Source organism: Furipterus horrens, unplaced genomic scaffold, assembly GCF_987537825.1.
Source record: "Furipterus horrens unplaced genomic scaffold, mFurHor1.1.pri manual_scaffold_17, whole genome shotgun sequence".
NCBI classification, from domain to species: domain Eukaryota; kingdom Metazoa; phylum Chordata; class Mammalia; order Chiroptera; family Furipteridae; genus Furipterus; species Furipterus horrens.
The window spans coordinates 37,280,214-37,289,296 of record NW_028327187.1 but is presented as its reverse complement, the minus strand read 5'-3'; positions in this window follow the sequence as shown (position 1 = coordinate 37,289,296).

The following is a 9,083-nucleotide window of genomic DNA, read 5'->3' as shown; positions in this document are numbered from 1 at the left end:
CCATTGTCCATGTCCATGAGTCATTCATATACGTTCCTTGACTAGACCCTTCCCTTACATATCCCCCTTCTCTCCCTCCCCCGTCCCCCCTACTGACTACTATTCTAGTTTTTGCCTATTTAGTTCATTGGTTTGTGTTGCTCTTTACTTTCCTGTATTGGGTGATATCATATGGTATTTTGCTTTCTTTGACTGGCTTCTTTCACTAAGCATAATTCACTCTAGTTCCATCCATGTTGTCGCAAATGGCAAGAGTTCCTTCTTTCTTTCTGCTACATAGTATTCCATTGTGTAGATGTACCACAGTTCTTTGATCCACTCATCCACAGACGGGCACCTAGGCTGTTTCCAGCACTTAGCTATTGTAAACAGGGCTGCTATGAACATAGGGGTGCATAAGTTTTTTTGAATTAGGGTTTTAGGATTATTCGGGTATAATCCTAGCAGTGGAATCACTGATTCAAATGGCAGTTCCATTTTTAGTTTTTTGAGGTAATTCCATACTGTTTTCCATAGCGGCTGCACCAGTCTGCATTCCCACCAATAGTGCAGTAGGGTTCCTGTTTCTCTACCTCCTCGCCAGCATTTGTTGTTTGTTGATTTGTTGATGATGGCCATTCTGACAGGTATAAGCTGGTATCTCAATGTGGTTTTTACTTGCATCTCTCTGATGGCTAATGATGTTGAGCATTTTTTCATGTGTCTATGGACCTTCTGTATGTCCTCTTCGGAGAAGTGTTTGTTCAAGTTCTTTGCCCATGTTTTAATTGGGTTGTTTGTTTTCTTGATGTTGAGTCATATAAGCTCTTTATACATTTTGGAGATCAGTCCCCTGTCTGTGATATCATTAGCAAATATGTTTTCCCATATGGTTGGTTTCCTTTTCATCTTGCTGATGTTTTCTTTTGCTGAACAGAAACTCTTTAGTTTGATGTAGTCCCATTTGTTTAATTTTTCCTTTATTTCTCTTGCCTTAGAAGATGTATACGGGAAGATATTGTTACGTGGGATATCTGAAATTTTCCTGCCTATGTTTTCCTCTAGGACTTTTATGGTATCACGGCTTACATTTAAGTCTTTAATCCATCTTGAGTTTATTCTCGTGTGTGGTGTAAGTTGGTGGTGTAGTTTCATTTTTTTGCACGTCCCTGTCCAGTTCTCCCAGCACCATTTGTTAAAGAGGCTCTTCTCACTCCATTTTATGTTCCTTCGTCCTTTATCAAAGATTAGTTGACCATAGAGGCCTGGGTTTATTTCTGGGCTTTCAATTCTGTTCCACTGATCTATGTGTCTGTTCTTATGCCAGTACCCGACTGTTTTGATCACAGTGGCTTTGTAGTATTGTTTGATGTCTGGTATCGTGATTCCTCCTGCTGTGTTCTTCTGTTTCAAGATTGCTTTTGCTATTCGGGGTCTTTTCTCATTCCATATGAATTTTTGGAGGATTTGTTCTAAGTCAGTGAAATATGTCATTGGTACTTTAATAGGGATTGCATTGAATCTGTAAATTGCTTTGGGTAGTATGGCCATTTTGATGATGTTGATTCTTACCATCCAAGAACATGGTATTTGCCTCCATTTACTTGTATCTTCCTTAATTTCTTTCTTCAATGTTGCATAATTTTCAGTGTACAAGTCTTTTATCTCTTTGGTTAAGTTTATTCCTAGGTACTTTATTTTTCTTTTTGCTATAGTAAATGGTATTTTCTTTTTTGCTTCTGTCTCCTATATTTTATTGTTGGTGTACAGAAATGCCTTAGATTTCTGTATATTTATTTTGTACCCTGCTATTTTGCCAAATTCACTTATTATATCAAGAAGTCTTTTAGTGGAGTTTATAGGGTTTTCTAAGTATACTATCATGTCGTCTGCAAATAGTGATAGTTTTACTTCTTCTTTCCCAATTTGGATGCCTTTTATTTCTTTGTCTTGTCTGATTGCTGTGGCTAGGACTTCCAACACTATGTTGAATAGAAGTGGGGAGAGTGGACAGCCTTGTCTAGTTCCTGATTTCAGGGGGAATGCTTTCAGTTTTTGTCCATTGAGCATGATGTTGCCTTCAGGCTTCTCATATATAGCCTTAATGATGTTAAGGTATGCTCCCTCTATTCCCATTTTGCTGAGTGTTTTCAACATAAATGGGTGTTGTACTTTATCAAATGCTTTTTCTGCATCTATAGATATGATCATGTGATTTTTGTCTTTCACTTTGTTTAGGTGATGTATTATATTTATTGATTTGCGAATATTAAACCATCCTTGCATCCCTGGGATGAATCCCACTTGATCATGGTGTATGATCTTTTTGATGTATTGTTGGATCCTGTTTGCCAAAATTTTATTGAGGATTTTAGCATCTATGTTCATCAGTGATATTGGCCTGTAGTTTTCTTTCTTTGCTGTGTCTTGACCTGGTTTTACAATTAGGGTAATACTGGCTTCATAGAAAGAGTTTGGGATTTTTCCCTCTTCTTGGATTTTTTGGAATAGTTTGAGGAAGGTAGGAGTTAGTTCTTCCCTAAATGTTTTGTAAAATTCGCCTGTGAAGCCATCCGGTCCAGGGCTTTTGTGTGCAGGGAGATTTTGGATTACTGTTTCAATTTCCTTCTTTGTTATTGGTCTGTTGAGACTTTCTACTTTTTCTTGATTTAGTTTGGGAAGGTTATATGTTTCTAGAAATCTGTCCATTTCTACTAGGTTGTCAAATTTCTTGCCATAGAGTTGTTTGTTGTAATTTCTTATAATTGTTTGTATTTCTGAGGTATCAGTCGTGATTTCTCCTCTTTCATTTCTGATTTTGTTTATTTGGGTCTTCTCTCTTTTTTTCTTAATGAGCCTGGCTAGAGGCTTGTCAATTTTGCTTATTTTTTCAAAGAACCAGCTCCTAGTTTTGTTGATTTTTTGGATTGTTCGTTTAGTTTCTATGTCATTTAATTCTGCTTTGATCTTGATGATTTCTTTTCTTGTTTTTGCCCTAGGCTTTGTTTGTTGTTGCTGTTCTAGTTCTTGTAGCTTTACGGTTAGGTTTTTAATTTGAGATTCTTCTAGTCTTTTCAGATATGCCTGTATTGCTATGAACTTCCCTCTTAGGTCTGCTTTTGCTGTGTCCCATAGGTTTTGGGCTGTTGTGTGTTCATTGTCATTCGTTTCTAGAAATTTCTTGATTTTGTCTTTGATGTCATTGTTAACCCATTCGTTATTTCAGAGCGTGTTATTCATTCTCTATGAGTTTGGATGTCTTTGATTCTTTTCTCTGAGGTTGATTTTTAGTTTCAAGGCATTGTGGTCTGAAAAGATGCTTGATATAATTTCAATGTTCTTGAATTTGTTGAGGCTTTTTTTGTGTCCTATTATGTGATCTATCTTTGAAAATGTCCCATGTGCCTTTGAAAGGAATGTATATTTTGCTTCTTTGGGGTGAAAAGTTCTATATATATCAGTTAAGTCCATGTGGTTTAGTGTGTTGTTCAATGGCTGTATATCCTTGGTGTTTCTTTGCTTGGATGATCTGTCTATTGTTGATAATGGAGTGTTGAAGTCCCCTACTATGAGTGTATTGTTGTTAATATCCTTTTTGTGGTCTTCTAGTATTTGTTTTATGTATTTGGGTGCTCCTGTGTTGGGTGCATATATGTTTATCAGTGTTATATCTTCTTGATGAATCGTTCCTTTAAGTATTATGAAATGTCCTTCTTTGTCTCTTTTTATTGCCCTTGCTTTGAAATCCGTTTTGTCTGATATGAGGACTGCTACCCCAGCTTTTTTTTTTTCAGGTTCAGTTGCTTGGAATATTTTTCTATATCCCTTTACTTTCAGTCTATGTAAATCTTTTGTTTTGAGGTGTGTTTCTTGTAGACAGCAAATATGTGGGTCCTGTTTTCTTATCCATTCCGTTACCCTATGTCTTTTAATGGGAGCATTTAATCCATTTACATTTAACGTTATTATTGACATGTATTTATTCATTTCCCTTTTGTATCTCTGTTCCTCTACTCTTTTTTTGTTTTTTTCTCTTCCTTTTTCTTAGAATATTCCCTTTAGCATCTCTTGCAATGCTGGTTTTGTGGAGATGTATTCTTTTAGTCTTCCTTTGTCTGAGAAACTCCTTATTTCACCTTCTATTTTGAATGAGAGCCTTGCTGGGTAGAGTATTCTTGGTTGTAGGCCTTTGTTTTTCATTGCTTGAAATATTTTTGACCATTCCCTTCTGGCTTGTAATGTTTCTGTTGAGAAATCGGTCGATAGTCTTATTGGAGCTCCATTGTAAGTTATTTGCTGTTTTTCTCTTGCTGCTTTTAGGATTCTCTCTTTGTCTTGGAATGTTGCCATTTTAACTATGATGTGTCTTGGAGTGGGTTTTTGGGGGTTCCTCTTTATTGGAACTCTCAGTGCTTCTTGGACTTGCATAACTTTTCTCTCATCAGGTTCGGAAATTTTTCTGTCACTATTCCTCCTATCAGTTTTTCAATTCCATGCTCTTTTTCTTCTTCCTCTCTTATTCCTATGATCCTGATATTATTTTTTGTAATGCTATCCTGTAATTCCCTTACATCTCGTTCATATTTTTTCAATCTTTATTCATTTTGCTGTATCATTTGAGAATTATTACCTACATTATCCTCTAACTCACTAATCCAATCCTCTGCTTCGTTTAGTCTGCTTTTGACTGATTCTACTGTGTTTTTCAGTTCAGAGATTGCATTCTTCATTTCTTCCTGGTTCTTATTGATAGTTTTTATGTCTTTTTTTATGCTGGTGTAGTTCTCTGAAAGTTCCCTGTAATTTTATTGGAGCTGTTGGTAACTTCCTTCGAGGCTGTCATAGTTGTTTTTGAGGTTGTCGAGCATATTGAGCTTCTTCACCACCATAGTTTTGAATTCCATGTCTGACATTTAGGCTATATCTATTCCATCCACCTCTCTTTCTGGGGATTCCTCTTTTCTTTTCATTGAGAGGTTGTTTCTGCGTCTTACCATGTTGGATTCTTCTTGTTTGTTTTTGTTATTTGGATTTGTCTGCTTTGCCTTCCCACCTTTGTGGTATGAGATTTTTTATGGTAGATCTGGGGGTTTCAGTGGTGCAGTCTCTTTGATCTCCTGAGCCTGATGTTCTTGTGGTACCTTTTATATCGTTTGTTTCTGCTGTCTGGTTATATTTCAGATTTTTTTGTTAGGATATTCCTTCTGGCTTGTTGATTGAGAGTCACTCTATCCACTTTATCTCGAATTCTTTTGTGGTGATGTCCGTTTTAGCCTTGGTGTGTCGCCTTCTTTTTCTGCGTCTACACCTGGTGTAGTGTGGCAGTTCAGAGGTTCTCGTTTCTTGCAACAATGGTGCACGCCCGCAGTTACCGGCACGGGACACTCCCTTGCTGCCCGCCGGAGCCAGTTGAGGTGTCCTTGCGAGGGAGCCCCTGCACGGGCGGGGCGGCCGAGAGTTTGCCCCGCAGTTGGCATCTATTGTTGTCGGGCCGAGGTGGTTCCGCTTTCGCGCCGAGGTGTCCCTGCGAGCCTCCCTGCACGCGAGCGAGCGGCCTGAGAACTTGCCCCACTATTGGCGCCTATTGTCCCCGGGCTGAGGTGTTTTTGTGCTCACATGCCTGTGCCCTTAGTCTCGCTGAGCCGAGCTCCAGGAGTTGGTCTGTCGCCTCTTAGGACGGGGCCGCGGACACTTGTGCTCAGTGGAAGTGAGCGTTTGTGAGTCGCTGCTGTCTGCTGTTCCGGCACCGCAGACGACTGCCTTCCCTCACCGGTCTGGGCGGGCACGAACAGAGCCTGCACTAGTGGTCTGCTTTCCAGCCTGGGGCAGGGCGCCCATGGGAGCTATCTAGGGGTATCTGCGCACGGTCCTCTGCGTGTTCAGTGCACCCTCCCTGTGCCTGTTGGGGCACTGATCTTATGTCCATTGGGGAGTGTCCAAGGGACGCCTGGACTCACGGCCCCGTGCACCTGGGCCAGTGAGTAAGAGCACTTCCCTATGCGCACCCCTGCGACCCAAGGGTAGGGTTGGGGATTGGATGAGCGCACCACTGTGCCTGCGCTCCTCAAGAACGGCCTACCACCCCCAAACTTTCCTCCCCTCTCCACCATCCAGTAGAGAAAAATATAAAGGAGAATTATGTTCTCACTTGCCCGGCAACACGCTGTCTCCTGTCCTTCAGCGCCAATGCCACTTGGTCGAGTCCCGTCTCTGCCAGCGGGCAGAGATCCGCTCTCCTCCCAACTCCTCTCCCGGGTAGCCTGTGGTCGCCAAAAGGCCTTTGTGTACTTCCAGCCACAGCTCGGGCAGCCACCCCAGTCAGGAATCCCGTTTCGTCCCCTTTTCCTCCACTATCCTCACTAAACAGGTTGTTCCCAGATGGATTTTCTCTAATCCAGCAGTGCCTTGGCTGGACTCCTGCCAGTGTCCAGCTGCTCACTGAGATGTTCTGTCTGCAATTAGCCCAAACTGCAGACGGGTCTCCGGAGCCTGAAACCGCAGCCTCTCCTCACTGCTCCGCCATCTTCCCCTCCTCACTTTGTCTTTGAATGTTGCCATTTTAATTGTGATATGCCTTGGAGTGGACCTCCTTGTGTTCATCTTCATTGGGACCCTCTGTGCTTTCTGTACTTGTGAGACTTTTTCTTTCTTCATGTTCAGGAAGTCTTCTGTCATTATTTTTCAATCAGGTTTTCTATTCCTTGCTCCTCTTCTTCTCCTTATGGTATCCCTATGATATGGATATTATTATGTTTAATGTTGTCCTGCAGCTCTCTTAAACCATCTTCAATTTTTTTCAGTCTTTTTCAATCTTTTGTTGCACTCTGTGGGAATTTTTTTTTTCTACATTGTCCTCTAACTCACTGATCTGATCCTCTGCTTCATTAGGCCTGCTTTTGATTTCTTCTACTGTGTTCTTCAGTTTGGTAATTATATTCTTCATTTCTTCCTGGCTTTTATTGATAGTTTCTATGTCCTTTTTCATTTTGGTGTAGTTCTTAGTAAGTTCCTTGGATCTTTCCTGGAGTTCTCTGTAGTTTCCCTAAAGTACTTTGTAGTTCCCCTGGATCTCATTGTGGTTTTCTCTGAGTTTGTTGAGGGCATTTAGGTTCCTCATTACCATTGTTTTGAATTCCATGTATGATAGTTTGCTTGCCTCTATTTTATCTATTCCTCCTTTCGTTTTGATGGGGTCTTATTTCTCTGTCTCCCCATTTTATGTGGCAGTGCTGTTTGTTTCTTCTTCTTAAATTGACCTGATTTTATTTCCTGCTTTTGTGGTGTGACCTTCTTGTATAGAGTTGTTGAACTGCTGCCTCCTGCTGATGCCACTTGGAGGGGAGTAATCTGCTTAAGATATTTCTCCCATAGCACTGGGGATGGTTCTGCACTGGGATATAGTCCACTGCTCCCCCAGCTCTTTCTCCAGAGCCAGCGCCCAAAACTTTTACAAAGTGCCTCTAGTTCACTTCACTCTCCTTTGACCACAGCCAGGGGCAAGTGCGCTCCCTTGTGCAGGCTGGGGGAATACTGAAGGCTGGCTTGTTGTGCGCTGGGGCTAGTGGACTGCGGGTGCTTCTGCACATTGGCTCGAGGCATCCTGGATGGGTGCCAGGGTGGGTGGATCAGTTGCGCGCTGGCCTGGAGCGGTCTGCCGGCGATCCGGTTGCATGCATGAGCGGGCAGACTGTGGGCACTTCTGTGCGCTGGCTCTTAAAGCTATTTCTTATACAGACATATAATGTATGTACATTAGTGATTACCAAAAATTAGAGATTATCAAAAACACATCTTGACTTCAGATTTTTTAAACCAATGTATGCCGGATTTGTTTTTAATGCACTATCCAGATATTTTGGGATTCTTCTCAAGTCTTAAAACTTTGAAACGAAAAGTAACCAATTTGAAATACAAATTGTGATAACAACCATACTTCCATGTGGGGGGAAAGTTTAATTAAATTAGCACTTTTCATAGTAGACAAGATCCACCTCAGTTAGAAATCAGACAATGTTTGAAGTATCTGGAAATTTAGTGGTTTCATATTCTTTTCTATTTTTTCTTGAAATATGCAAGTCCTCTCAGTTTGTCATTCATTTTGAAAAATAGAAGTATTCTTATTAAAAGGAAAAGACCAATGCAAATGTACCGGTAAGATGGCAACTAATGTTCACCATCTGTATTGGGAGAAAAATCTGGTGCAGAAGGGTTGATGCCAAATTGGAAGGAATATGCCACTGATCAATGATACTGTTAACTGTTATTCATTAAGTGCTTATTATGTATTAAGCTCTCTCTCTTTATCTTATTTAAGCCTAATAACATTTTTTGTGATCCAGATATTATTATCTTCATTCTGCAGGTAAGAAAGCTAAGATTCAGAGTGGAAGTGATGTGCTGAGAGTCATTGTTCTTTGTGAAGAAATGGTTGAGTTAATTTTTGCTACATTTCATGCATTTTCAAAAGAATTGTGGAATACAGATGTTTGCTTGCCAATTCTCCATGTTTAAATGCAAATGTTTTATTGCTTCCTGGTCAAAGAAAACACACCTGTAGGTCTGATATAGTTCATGGGTTATTATGTTTAAGCTATCATACCTTCAGATAATAAAATTATGGTCACCAGAATCTTTATAACTGCTATCTAAAGGCATGAGTAATGTAAAGATTTCTGGTTCTTTGAAAGGAAAATACCTGGGGCAGGCAAAACTTTTAATGCCATCAAATCATAGATAACTTATTATTTGTAGTTTCTGGGTAAATACTTGGGAGGAAGCTCTTTCGGGGGAGAGGTCCTTGCAAATGTCTTTGTGATTCATATAACTACTTCTCTCCCAATACCCTAGGGTGTAAAGATTTCTACTCCATTATATTTAGTACAACAATATAACAATATATAACCCTGTGTCTTAAAACAACTAACAATTTACCTAGTTCACTTAATTTGCTGCATAACCATGTTATTATATGAACAAAAGCAAAAGGAAGGTTCTTTTCAATTCATGTTAATTACTTTTTTCCATTTTTCTACTGATGCTGTAATCACTGGAAATAGTTTTGACACACTTTAAAGACTTTCAAGTGCCCTGGTATTAGGAATCAT